The 13,785-nt window shown below is 42.5% G+C and overlaps 1 long non-coding RNA gene across 2 annotated transcripts; it reads left to right on the top strand.

Annotated features, from left to right (window-relative positions):
* Positions 1–4,041: 4,041 nt before the first annotated feature.
* On the top strand, positions 4,042–12,806 carry LOC148004815 (uncharacterized). 2 transcript variants are annotated; one of them, XR_015625619.1, is made up of 4 exons: positions 4,042–4,405; positions 10,573–10,747; positions 10,960–11,107; positions 11,807–12,806. It is a non-coding gene; the product is annotated as an uncharacterized LOC148004815 (long non-coding RNA). The 2 variants fall into 2 exon arrangements; XR_015625618.1 differs by lacking the exon at positions 10,960–11,107 and having other exon boundaries at positions 11,807–12,800.
* The last annotated feature ends 979 nt before the right edge of the window (positions 12,807–13,785 follow it).

Raw genomic sequence — 13,785 nt, 5'->3', positions numbered from 1 at the left:
CTGTCTAGGAAATTGTCCATTTCCTGAAGATTTTCAAGTTTTGTTGAATATAGGTTTTTATAGTAAGATCTGATGTTTTTTGAATTTCCTCTGAATCTGTTGTTATGTCTCCCTTTTCATTTCTGATTTTGTTAATTTGGACGCATTCTCTGTGTCCTCTCCTTAGTCTGGCTAAGGGTTTATCTATCTTGTTGATTTTCTCAAAGAACCAACTTTTGGTTCTGTTGATTCTTTCTATGGTCCTTTTTGTTTCTACTTGGTTGATTTCAGCTCTGAGTTTGATTATTTCCTGCCTTCTACTCCTCCTGGGTGTATTTGCTTCTTTTTGTTCTAGAGGTTTTAGGTGTGCTGTCAAGCTGCTGACATATGCTCTTTCCTGTTTCTTTCTGCAGGCACTCAGCGCTATGAGTTTTCCTCTTAGCACAGCTTTCATTGTGTCCCATAAGTTTGGGTATGTTGTACCTTCATTTTCATTAAATTCTAAAAAGTTTTTAATTTCTTTCTTTATTTCTTCCTTGACCAGGTTATCATTGAGTAGAGCATTGTTCAATTTCCACGTATATGTGGGCATTCTTCCCTTATTGTTATTGAAGACCAGTTTTAGGCCGTGGTGGTCCGATAGCACGCATGGGATTATTTCTATCTTTCTGTACCTGTTGAGGCCCGTTTTTGACGGTCAATTTTGATGGTCAATTTTGGAGAAAGTACCATGAGGAGCTGAGAAGAAGGTATATCCTTTTGCTTTAGGATAGAATGTCCTATAAATATCCGTTAAGTCCATTTGGCTCATGACTTCTCTTAGTCTGTCTACATCTCTGTTTAATTTCTGTTTCCATGATCTGTCCATTGATGAGAGTGGGGTGTTGAAATCTCCCACTATTATTGTGTGAGGTGCAATGTGTGTTTTGAGCTTTAGTAAGGTTTCTTTTACATATGTAGATGCCCTTGTATTTGGGGCATAGATATTTAGGATTGAGAGTTCATCTTGGTTGATTTTTCCTTTGATGAATATGAAGTGTCCTTCCTTATCTTTTTTGATGACTTTTAATTGAAAATTGATTTTATTTGATATTAGAATGGCTACTCCAGCTTGCTTCTTCTGACCATTTGCTTGGAAAATTGTTTTCCAGCCTTTCACTCTGAGGTAATGTCTGTCTTTGTCTCTGAGGTGTGTTTCCTGTAGGCAGCAGAATGCAGGGTCCTCGTTGCGTATCCAGTTTGTTAATCTATGTCTTTTTATTGGGGAGTTGAGGCAATTGATATTGAGAGATATTAAGGAATAGTGATTATTGTTTCCCTTTATATTCATATTTGGATGTGAGGTTATGTTTGTGTGCTTTCATTCTCTTTGTTTTGTTGCCAAGACGATTAGTTTCTTGCTTCTTCTAGGGTATAGCTTGCCTCCTTATGTTGGGCTTTACCATTTATTATCCTTTGTAGTGCTGGATTTGTAGAAAGATATTGTGTAAATTTGGTTTTGTCATGGAATATCTTGGTTTCTCCATCTATGTTAATTGAGAGTTTTGCTGGATACAGTAACCTGGGCTGGCATTTGTGTTCTCTTAGGGTCTGTATGACATCAGTCCAGGATCTTCTGGCCTTCATAGTTTCTGGCGAGAAGTCTGGTGTGATTCTGATAGGTCTCCCTTTATATGTTACTTGACCTTTTTCCCTTACTGCTTTTAATATTCTTTCTTTATTTTGTGCATTTGGTGTTTTGACTATTATGTGACGGGAGGTGTTTCTTTTCTGGTCCAATCTATTTGGAGTTCTGTAGGCTTCTTGTATGTCTATGGGTATCTCTTTTTTTAGGTTAGGGAAGTTTTCTTCTATGATTTTGTTGAAGATATTTACTGGTCCTTTGAGCTGGGAGTCTTCACTCTCTTCTATACCTATTATCCTTAGGTTTGATCTTCTCATTGAGTCCTGGATTTCCTGTATGTTTTGGACCAGTAGCTTTTTCTGCTTTACATTATCTTTGACAGTTGAGTCAATGATTTCTATGGAATCTTCTGCTCCTGAGATTCTCTCTTCCATCTCTTGTATTCTGTTGGTGAAGCTTGTATCTACAGCTCCTTGTCTCTTCTTTTGGTTTTCTATATCCAGGGTTGTTTCCATGTGTTCTTTCTTGATTGCTTCTATTTCCATTTTTAATTCCTTCAACTGTTTGATTGTGTTTTCCTGGAATTCTTTCAGGGATTTTTGCGATTCTTTCAGGGATTTTTGCGATTCCTCTCTGTAGGCTTCTACTTGTTTATTAATGTTTTCCTGTGTTTCCCTAAGGGAGTTCTTCACGTCTTTCTTGAAGTCCTCCAGCATCATGATCAAATATGATTTTGAAACTAGATCTTGCTTTTCTCGTGTGTTTGGATATTCCATGTTTGTTTTGGTGGGAGAATTGGGCTCCGATGATGCCATGTAGTCTTGGTTTCTGTTACTTGGGTTCCTGCGCTTGCCTCTCGCCATCAGATTATCTCTAGTGTTTCTTTGTTCTGCTATTTCTGACAGTGGCTAGACTGTCCTATAAGCCTGTGTGTCAGTAGTGCTGTAGACCTGTTTTCCTCTCTTTCAGTCAGTTATTGGGACAGAGTGTTCTGCTTTCGGGCGTGTAGTTTTTCCTCTCTACAGGTCTTCAGCTGTTCCTGTGGGCCTGTGTCTTGAGTTCACCAGGCAGCTTTCTTGCAGCAGAAAAGTTGGTCTTACCTGTGGTCCCGAGGCTCAAGTTCGCTTGTGGGGTGCTGCCCACGGGCTCTCTGTGGCGGCAGCAACCAGGAAGACCTGTGCCGCCCCTTCTGGGAGCTTCAGTGCACCAGGGTTCCAGATGGCCTTTGGTGTTTTCCTCTGGCGTCCGAGATGTATGTACAGAGAGCAGTCTCTTCTGGTTTCCCAGGCTTGTCTGCCTCTCTGAAGGTTTAGCTCTCCCTCCCACGGGATTTGGGTGCAGAGAACTGTTTATCCGGTCTGTTTCCTTCAGGTTCTGGCGGTGTCTCAGGCAGGTGTCCTGCCGCTCCTGGGCCCTCCCCCACGGGAGCCCAGAGGCCTTATACAGTTTCCTCTTGGGCCAGGGATATGGGCAGGGGTGGGCAGTGTTGGTGGTCTCTTCTGCTCTGCAGCCTCAGGAGTGCCCACCTGACCAGGCGGTGAGGTCTCTTTCCCTCTTATATACATTTCGAATGTTATTCCCTTTCCTGGTTTCCGGGCAAACATCCCCCTCCCTCCTCCCCTTTCTTATCGGTGTTCCCCTCCCCATCCTCCCCCCATTGCCGCCCTACCCCCAACAATCTAGTTCACTGGGGGTTCAGTCTTAGCAGGACCCAGGGCTTCCCCTTCCACTGGTGCTCTTACTAGGATATTCATTGCAGAGCTCATTGTTAATGCTGTTGGGTATCTATGACATTTCCCCCCCAAGCATTTGGATTTTCAGTGCTGGGATTTCGTGAATCTACCAAGTAAGCAGTCCGCCAAGGAGCTACACTCCCAGCCTTATGCACATGCCTTTTAAAGAGTGAATGGGGAAGGATGAGGAAGAAACAAAGACAGAATCTAAGGGTAAAGCTAAGAAAACAAACTCTGTTCTTTTCATTACATGCCTGACACGGTGGTCTGACACAGGACTTCTCTATCCACCTCTGTCTTCTCATTACATGCCCACTACTGTGGCCTGACACAAGGACTTTTTTCCCCTAAATTTTCAGTTGTCTTTGGTCCTCCTAGACTCTTTTATATGATACAGTGAGAAGAATATTTCTTAGGGCTGAAAAAAATGACACTTGGCTACTACCCAGGGATAACTCAGTTATTGGGTAAATGTAGGGCCAGCCTCACCCTAGCAGTGTGCTGGCAGCTGCCCTGGAAAATAAAAACATAGACCGTTTACACATTCAGGAAGCTGAAGTGTTTTATGGGCACAATCATCAAAATCAAACAAAGACAGATTTCTGGACAATATCTACAGGAAGCCATTTACCTGGACAATAGAAGTCCAAGAGGAAATTTCACAGTCTTCAAATATTTGAAGGACTGTCGTGCAACTAGAAAACCAGTCTTGTTTGGGGTGACTCCAAGGAAGGGAAGCAAAACCAGTGGTAAGAAATGAGAGGGATGCAGGTACAGCTTGGTGTCTGGAAGAAACATTCCAACAATCTCAACTGACCGTGGAAGGAATGGGGAGGCTCTGGGTGATAAGGATATGTCTCCTTCCCCATTAGAAGTATGAGCATGAGGGGGTGAAGATACCGGTTTAATAAATGCCTTCTACAATTGATTCATTTTCTAAACTAAGACTTATTAAGCAACTGCTACATGATAGACATATACGTGCCACATTGCAAAAGGCAACAAACAAATGAACAAAGAGATATAAAGAGAATTGTAACAAGGTGGAACTGACATAAACACCACAAAGGTAAGGAACAAGACAGACATGACAAGTGTGTGTATTTATGTCTGCATGCCTGTATTTGTGTTTCTGGGTGTTTGTATGTACATGCATGCATATGTCTGTATAACAGATCAGTTGCATTTCGTTGGATAGTCAGACTATGCATTCATGAGGAGACAACTTTTGTGGTGAAGTCTGTGACCAGAAGGGTCAGGAAAGATAGCAGTGTAGGTGGTAGATCTAGCTTGGTACACCCAGAACTGAAGGTATGACCAGTAGTGCTGGGTACAATGACTAACAAGTTGAGGCAAAGGTCATAGAGGTTCTTACTGGCTATGGCAAAACATTTAGGTCTCATGTAAGGGCTGGTGAGGCCATATTTTCTGGATGGAAAGTTCAACTAATTGATTAAATTTTTAAAAAATTACATGTATGTATTTATGTATATATGTATATATGTATATATACATGTTCACATGCTGGATTGAGCCCTGGTACTAATGAACAATTAATGAGCAATAGTGAGTGGATACTGGGAATCACAGTTAAGCCTTCAGGTTTGGCTGCAAGGGCCTTGACTTGCTAAACCATCTTGCTGACTCTCAGAAGAGTCTTTAAACCCTTGTAAATATACTAACATGTCCTGATTCAGTCATCTAAGTAAGTACTAAGATTCCTTTAATGGTAAAGATTTAAGGCAATATGAGCTTCTACTCAGGTTTATGCTTCTGAGGCCATGCTGGTCATAGGGATTCTACTAATGTACCAGTTTATTAGATGGATGCTGGACAAGTTTCATTCACTTCAGTAGTCACTTGCTGGATTGTCTTCCATGTTCAAGTCTGCAAGAATCCACAGAGCATGAAGCATAAAGTGCAAAGATCAGATATACTAGAAAAAGCAGAATAAACAAACAGACGAATACGGTAGACATTCTACTGGTTGAGAAAAAGAGATGTATAAGAAGTCCAGGGAGAGGACTCATAATTTTGCAAGCTGTCATTAGAAAGGAAGGCACAACTGGAGCTTGGTGGGCATGCCTGAAACCCTAGCTACTCATCAACAGAAAGGCTGCAAGGCCAGCGTGAGCAACTCAGTGCGATTATGTCTCAAAAGGAAAACTAAAAAGAAAGTTGGTCTATAGCTCCGATGAAGCATCTGTGAGGCTGAGGGTTCAAATCCCAGCACCACACATAAAAAATTAACTAATAAAAGAACGGGTGAGAGGGTAGGATTTGTGAGTATTAAGGATCCATCCATGAATTTGGGTAAAGGATTCCATAGGACATTCCTGAGGGCAGAGAACACTGAGACCATTTGCAACATCTGAGTTCTTTCCTTCCCAGCTTGCTGGGTTCTGACTTCTAGTAGCAACGAAGATCTTTGCCTTTTGTTTCATAAGGAGAGAAGAGCAGACTCAAGTTTTTCATGAAGACTTAGTAGCCAAGATGCCAGGCTCCCTGACTCTTTGCTTTGGCAGAACAGCAGGGAGTTTTCCTACCATGCAGCTCACTGACTGGCCAGAATGCCTGTAACTCCAAGCCTTTGCAGATTGTAACATGGCCAGATCACTATGTGCTGCAGCCCGAGCTCACCTAGTCAAATTACCACCACCTGGCCTGAAGCCACAGCCAAATCAGACCCACAGTTCTGCCTTATTTAATCACCTGGGAGTGGAGTTCTGGAATGGCTTTAATCTAGTGAACATACAGTAAAGAGTCTAAATGGAACAATCAAACCTTTTCTAGGGCTGAAGAGTCATAATTTAGGCATCTGGAACTAGATTTAAATGTTTCATACATTCCAGGAAGGAGAGAAGGGGACTTTGATCTTCTAGGGCAGACACTCTGCCAGATGCTAATACCCATTTCTTCTGTGTGTTGGTACTGTGAGAAAAGTATTATTCCTAATTCATCCCCAGTGCAAGAAACAGAGCTCCTGAGAACTGAAGGGATACACTCAAAGGCAGTTTACTGAGTGGCAGAATTTGATTCTAAGCTCATCGCCACCCAAACTTAGATGTTTTCTGAAATTTTATTGTTGTACTTTGAGACAGGGTCTCACTAGGTGACCTCAGCTGGCCTGGTGTCAGGGGTAAACATGCTGATTCACTTGATAACCTGCAACAATGCCCATCGTTTGAGGGCTTTTAAATCTCCTGTAGCTGAAGAATAGCCTTTTTTTATTTAAATTTTTTTTACCTACATGGATTTATCCATCAGAGTATGCTAGATGCTATGCCTTAAGATTTTATTGAGTTGAACTCTTGACATCCATTTATGAAAAATGTGCTACATTATCCATCTCCTGGATCAGAAACCAAGACCAAGAGGCATGGGATATCTTCCCCAAGATCATGCTTCTCAGGAGACAGAATGCAAACCAAGTTGCTCAAGCTAAAGCCAGTTCTCTTAGATCCTTCATGAGTCAGTCTTCTACTGTTGCTCTGCAGTTTCTCCTGGCATCCAGTTATGCTGAAGAAAAGAAGAGAGTAGAGAGACACTGGTTCATTTTATTAGGTGCCAAGCTCAGTCCCACATAGGCTCACTGTAAACATCTGTTAAACAGGACTAAGGTTCATTTGTACCTGTGTATATCCTCCTCCTCCTCCTCTCCTCCTCCTCCTCCTCCTCCTCTTCCTCCTCCTCCTCCTCCTTCATTTTTTTGGTAGGGTAAAGAATGAACCTAAGATTGTGCTACTTGTTAAAGCAATAAAGCAAGTCCTAGACTACACAACCATATCTCCAGCTCCTTAGATGCCACTCTCTGTCTATATCTCCATTTGATACCTCCCCACAGAAGGTATCAGAATTGGGCTACATTGACTAGTATGGATACAAAGGCTTTGTCACATGGTTTAGAATGTTGAACAATATTGTTTAGACAAGTAACTGCATTGGGGGGGTTCTATTGTATACAACCCCTCCCCCTTTAGAGGGTATCGAGAAACTAGATAGAAAGAATGGAGGAGTTTTGTGCACCTGCTTAGACCTCAGAATTCTGGGGAAGGAAGATAGCCCTCCATGACAAGTGCTGGCAGAAGCAAGAAGGAAGGCAGGTGGAGAATGCAGCAAATGAGTAGGTCTCATAAACTAACATGCCTGAATGCTGACCCTGCTCCAACAGTGTAAATTTGACCACATCACTTCTCAGCATCTACAGCTGGGAATGTTTTTCCTTCCTTTTTCTATTGGTTATTTTATTTATTTACATTTCAAATGTTATCCCCTTTTCTGGTTTCCTCTCTTCAAAACCCCTAGCCTTTCACCCTCCCCCTGCTTCTATGAGATTGCTCCTCCACCACCCACCTACTCGCATGTTATCACCTCTAGCATTCCCCTATGCTGGGGCATCGAACCTTCACAGAACCAAAGGTCTGCCTCCCATTGATGCCAGATAAGACATATCTGCTACACATGCAGCTGGAGCCATGGGTCCCTCCATGTGTATTCTTTGGTTGGTGCTTTAGTCCCTGGGAGCTGTGGGGTTTGGGTTGGGCGATATTGTTGCTCTTCCTATGGGGTTGCACACCCCTTCAACTCCTTCAGTCTTTCCCCTAACTCCTCCATTTGGGTCCCCTTTCTCAGTCCAATGGTTGGCTGTGAGCATCTGTATCTGTATCAGTAAGGCTCTGGCAGAGTTTCTCAGGAGACAGCTATATCAAGCATTTCTTGGCATCAGCAATAGTGTCTGGTTTTGGTGGCTGAATATGGGATGGATCTCCAGGTAGGGCAGTCTCTGGATGATCTTTCCATCAGCCTCTGCTCCACTCTTTGTCCCTGTATTTCTCTTAGATGGGAGCAATTCTGAGTTAAAATTTTTGAGATGAGTAGGTGGCTGCATCCCCCAACTGGGGGCTTTGCTTAACCTCTCTGCATGGTCTCTACAGATTCTCTCTCTCCTTTGATGGGTATTTCAGCTAATGTCATCTTTGTTGGGTCCTAGGAGCCTCTTGCTTTCCTGGCATCTGGAACTTTGTGGTGGCCACGCCTAGTTCCCCATCCCCAAATGCCTCACACCTCTGTTCAATTTCTTGACTTTTTTATTAAATGAAGTTCTATTTTACTTTCTTCTAGAAGGAGTATCTCTCCTTGACCCCAAAGAAGTTATAGTGGCACATTCTATTTCTCTCAGTTGCTCAATGGGCAAGTCTTTAAAAGCAGGAATGCTTTTTCTTGATTGGCAGTTTCAGGAGGGCAGAGGCAATGCCTTCCAGTACTTTGTCTCTCTGGCCTGACTCTTTGATGAATGGGATGTGGCTCAGTGGTAAAATGCTTGCTCAGCAAGTGCAAGGACTCAGGTTCCACCTGAGTACTAATGCTAACATGCTCAGTCCACTTCAGACAAGCATCTGTTATGGCACTGCTCATTTCTCCCAGGCCATTTGTAAGGAAGGCAGGAAAAACAGTAAGTCAGTCCATGTCTTAGAGAAAAGGCTGAGTCTGGAACAGATGAGGGAGAGGCATCATCTTATTACTCAAGCTGGACCCTGCCGATATACAATGGAGGAATGGTCCAACCCTCTCCTCATCTTCAGTCAGGATGGTATGGATGTTACAGTGCTTGGTACAGTAGCTGCATGGGAATAAGAAACCCACCTGCATTCAGAGCTTCCTTTTCCTGCTGTGTGGATGAATATCAGAAGTGAAAATGACAATAGCTCAGGTTAACTGCACTCATCAAAGTGATGAATACCTTCACAGAAGACCTCGCTGAAGACCTCAAGTCGTTATACAAGGGAGGCATTGTTCACAACCCAGTTTGCAGACAAGGAAGGGGCTGTGACTAATTGAATAACTTGACCAAGTCTGGCATAATCTCCAAGCCATGGCTGACGTACAATACAGCACTGGATGATCACAATACAAACAGAGCTGTGACTGTGTGTTTGGGGCTCAACAACGTCAGTTTCCAACCATCTAATTGAGGGGACTTATAGAATCCAATTCTAGTTTTTTAGTGGCAATTTTTGTGTTAGTATTTTCTGTTCTTTTGTGTGAGGGGATATGGGAGTGGGTTTATGTGTGAGTATGGGTGTATGTGTGCTTATGTATGTGGGTGTATTGATTTTTATGTACCCATGTGTTTGTGTGTGTGTGTGTGTGTGTGTGTGTGTGTGTGTGTGTGTGTGTGTAAGTATATGCTTTCTTTCCCTCTTCCAGTTCTCTATTCTTCCTCAGGAGAGTAGTGCAGTTGATTGCCTAATATGGTTCCGCCCCAGTGTCTCTGTATTTGGAGAGAGCAGCTTCTCGCTGCTGGTTTACGAGGAAATGGAAATGGTTGTTCCTGGCAGTGAATCAAAAACAGGAAAGAAAGGAGTTGGGAAGTCCAGAAGAAGAAACAGGTTCACAGGGAGAAGCCTGGACTCTTAGACTTGCTGCTTGGGAGCTATAAATATTTATGTGAAAGGGACACAAAGTTTGTATATTATTTGTATCCAGGCATGTCTTTGCTCCCGTTGACACGGATTGCAGCCAAGGATCTCAGGAGTGGCACAAGGAGCCTGGAGGACCGCTAAAAATAAGGGCGGCCATCAGAGGACAGGAACATACTTTGTATCTGACACATAAATGCTTCCTCTGGCTTCTAAGTAATAGGGAGAGGTACAGAGCCTTGGCTGGGAAACAGGGAAGACAATGGCTACTGATGTAGAACAGTGAGTATCTCAGGCTCTAGTTTGAGAAAGATGTTGAGGGGAGAGGGTATAGCTTCAGAAGCCTGGGATTAGGGATTTTTATTCTTAACCATGGGGCTCCTGAGGTTATAAGAGCCAGTGAAGAATTTGGAAAGGAAGGCTAACATTATTCAGCACCAACTAAGGCCAGGTATGGCATCAGCAAGTCATGTGTGACTGTCAAGCCCAAGAGATGGCATCAGTATCTCCTTTGAATGATTGAACAGAAACACATGATGCCCTAGGGAATTTCCCAGATCATTCTGCCAAGTGGCAGGAGGCATAACCAATATAGGATGAATATAGGCATAAATGTCAGCATAGAGGAGTAGCCATGCATATAACTGTGAGTGAATATTCCCTTGCCCAGAGGTGCCCTATATGTCTTCTGGTTGAGAGCTCATGCTCATCTCTGAGAAGCTAAGAATCCTGTCACTGTGGAGCATATATGGTGTTCTTTCCTACTTGTACTTCCGGTATAACCTTCATCTTTCTGTAGTCACCTCTTTCTCTCTAGCTCCCGTCTACTTGATTGTAAGGCCGTGTGGAGTTGAGGAGAGCAGGTATTGCTGCACCGTGAAGACATGCCCCAAGTGACCATTCACAGTAGTGGCTAAGGGTCACTACATGTGCTGTATGCTGTATGCAACCTGACAGCAGTACTGTATTCAATTGCCACACAATTTCATGAGGTAAGAAATTAGCTCTTATAATATTTGTAGTATACAGAAACATAAAACTCACAATATTCCATAATGTGAAAAGTCAATTTCTTGGTGATATAAAGCGAGATTTTCTATTTGGGAAGTGAAAGAGGGTAATGACAGTACCTAGTGCCCACTACTGAGTGCTTGCTTTGAATGATTCACTGATATCTAGTATTGAAGAAATTTGTCCTTTGCAGAACACTGTGGGGAGATGTAGAGGCTGAGGTGTGGTTTTTACCTGCGTCTTCTTGAGGAAGTTGTGGTCATCCTTAATCAATGACAAAATAAAAGACAAATGCTTAACTTCTCTACTCAGCTGGTTCTGTAGTGCAATTCTCACTTCAGGTATGCCCACCCTATCAACCTAGTCCCAATCTAAATTTATACCACTGCTAAAATGACTTCCTCTCAGCAGCTTATGTCCTCTCTAATCTCAATCTCTTCTGGCAGAAAACTTGATTCAAGACAAGAGGTCTTTGCTCATGGACCTCTGAGTCTCTAGCTCTAGATTCAATGCAGATTCTGCCAGCAGACTAGAGCGTGGGAGAGTGTAGTGAAGGAGGCTGCATGAGTCTGGGTTGGAAGTGGCACCTAATGCTTCCTCCCACGTTAGGTTGTCACAGACAGTGCAAGTGAGGCTGAGAGATAACTGTCATTTAGCTGTGTGCCAGAAAGAGAGGATTATGGAATTTGGGACCTGCTTAGCTAGGCACTGGGATAACAGCCCATTTTAACAGTGAGACAGATGTGTGTTAGAAGCTTTCAGTCACCAAGTCAAGGTTATAAAGTCACGCTATAGGCTTGATGCAGGACACATAAGCCTATCGGCAAGTCCTGATCACCACACACAGTCAGGGTGTTGAGTGTGTTCAGTGCTTGGCAATGGCAAGGTTTCCATTTAGGGTAGGTGTTGCACCTCTGTAACTTTATGGATGAAGTTTTACATAATCAGTGCTTTGGAATTCTCTTTTACTTGGCTACTGGATTCCTTGTTGGATTATAAAATAAACTATAACAAAATCTCTTTGATCTACTCCTTTGCAGGGACCACTGGAGCAGAATATACATTGATTTCAATGTCTGAAGCAAGACACTTGTAAAGATGGCCGTGGAGCAAAGCAGCTAAATATACAGGGTTTTCAAATAGTGCCAGGGCCTTTTCTCCAAGGCTGCAAATTTATACTTGAACTTCCAAAAATGTTGTATGCTATACAGGGACACTCTGGGTAGCTGCAACATAACTGGTTTCTCAGTGAGAATACAAGAGTTTCCAGAATGGCCTAGTTGGAAGAGAGTAAGTTTGTTTTTCTTCTCCTTCCTTTTGTAGTTTCCTATCGCTTTCCCCAGTTAAAGTTCCCTGTTCCCATTTTTTTCATTTCTCCCTTCATAGCACCTGTTTCCTGCTCTCTACTATTTCTAGATGAAGTCTTATTCTAACAGTGGTTAGAAGAAGTGTGCGCGCGCGCACACACACACACACACACTCACTCACACATATGAACAAAATATATCCTTGTTTTTGATCTGTACAATGGGGATAGTAGTGCCAGGCTGAATTTTAGTGAGTACTTTGTATAGAATAAAGTCTGTACATGCCAGTAATGCTTATGTGTTTATCATCACTGAACAAACACACCTAGGTTTACTCTAGCCAAATTCCCATGAAGTCCTTACATTCATCATTCTGCAGGCCTAAACTTTATGTGCACATCATTGGGGGTTTCTTTGTCTCAAGTCCCGTAGTTTTGGACTGAGGCTTATCTGGGAAGGTTGAGAGAGAAAGAGAGAGAGAGAGAGAGAGAGAGAGAGAGAGAGAGAGAGAGAGAGAGAGAGAGAAACAGAGAGACAGAGACAGAGAATCTCTATGTTGTGTGCATGTAATGTAAGTGGCTGTCCCTGAAAAACTTGTTCAATATTTAAGATACAGAATATATTAATGAAATACTGTTAGATAAATAAATGAGTGCAAAATGTACATGAGGAACACAATCACAAATTTAAATGAGAACTTATGCTGCTTTGAATAAAATAGATACACAAAACCAAAGAGAAAATCTGCAGCTCCTGGCTTCATTGGAAATGCTCGAAACTAACATTCAGCATCTATTTCTTTTATTTTTGTTTTCCTCGAAAGAATCGTCATGTTTTACAGCTTCTCCTGACGAGTGAGCTAAAGGTGAAGTAAGTACATTGAATATTATAATGTACCCTACAAATATATCATATATACAAGTATTATTTGACATTTAAAATATTTAAAAATTTTAAATAATAAGAAGTATTAAAAATGTCTAATTCTATGGTATCTTGTTTAATATCTCCAAGAATCAGCATCTGAAGAGGATAGGGGAGACCTGCCTAGTTCCCATTATTTTTTTTTGGCTGCTGGTTACGACTTGTAGAGAGTTTAAGATTAAAGTCGTATGGCAGTGGGATAAGAGACAGCAGGACAGGGAGAGAGGGGGAATTGCTGAGAGAGGGCGTTGTGAGAGCACAGAAGAGGGGCAGTCACTTATTCTATACATTTAGAGGCAAAATTCAGTTTGTGCATGATGTGTGAGCCAAGAGATGGAGAGATTGAGAACCTAGGCGGTGAAACAAATGGATCAATGGCCTTTTGAGGAGAGAACCAGGCTACGGACACAGAGAGAGCATGCTATTCTGATGCTCAGACTTAGGAGTCTGATGCTTAGGATGCTTGGTACTCTCAGAGTAATTTTATGAAGTGCTAGAAGTCAAGCTATTGCCTTGTAGGAGTGGCCTGGGAGATTTGCATATTGCTAGTGACAGCATGTACTAATGAGTTAGGGGACCGTGTAATGTCTTCTCCAAGAGGGATAAAATTGTCTCCCCTAAGCTTGGGTGGGGAATGCATGGTGGGTTGTCTTTCAAGATGACCCGAGACATAGCTCAGAAGAAGCCTCGTTACAGCGCCAAACAAGCAGTGGTAGGGCCAAACATTCCTCAACCCAAACCTGAACCGCAGTTAGTTCAGCAAGTCTCTCTCCACCCTTTGATACGGG

The sequence above is a fragment of the Rattus norvegicus genome, chromosome 7, assembly GCF_021556685.1.
Source record: "Rattus norvegicus strain SHRSP/BbbUtx chromosome 7, alternate assembly SHRSP_T2T, whole genome shotgun sequence".
NCBI classification, from domain to species: Eukaryota; Metazoa; Chordata; class Mammalia; order Rodentia; family Muridae; genus Rattus; species Rattus norvegicus.
The sequence above is the reverse complement of the archived record's forward strand: the minus strand, read 5'-3'. Positions and strand labels throughout refer to the sequence as shown.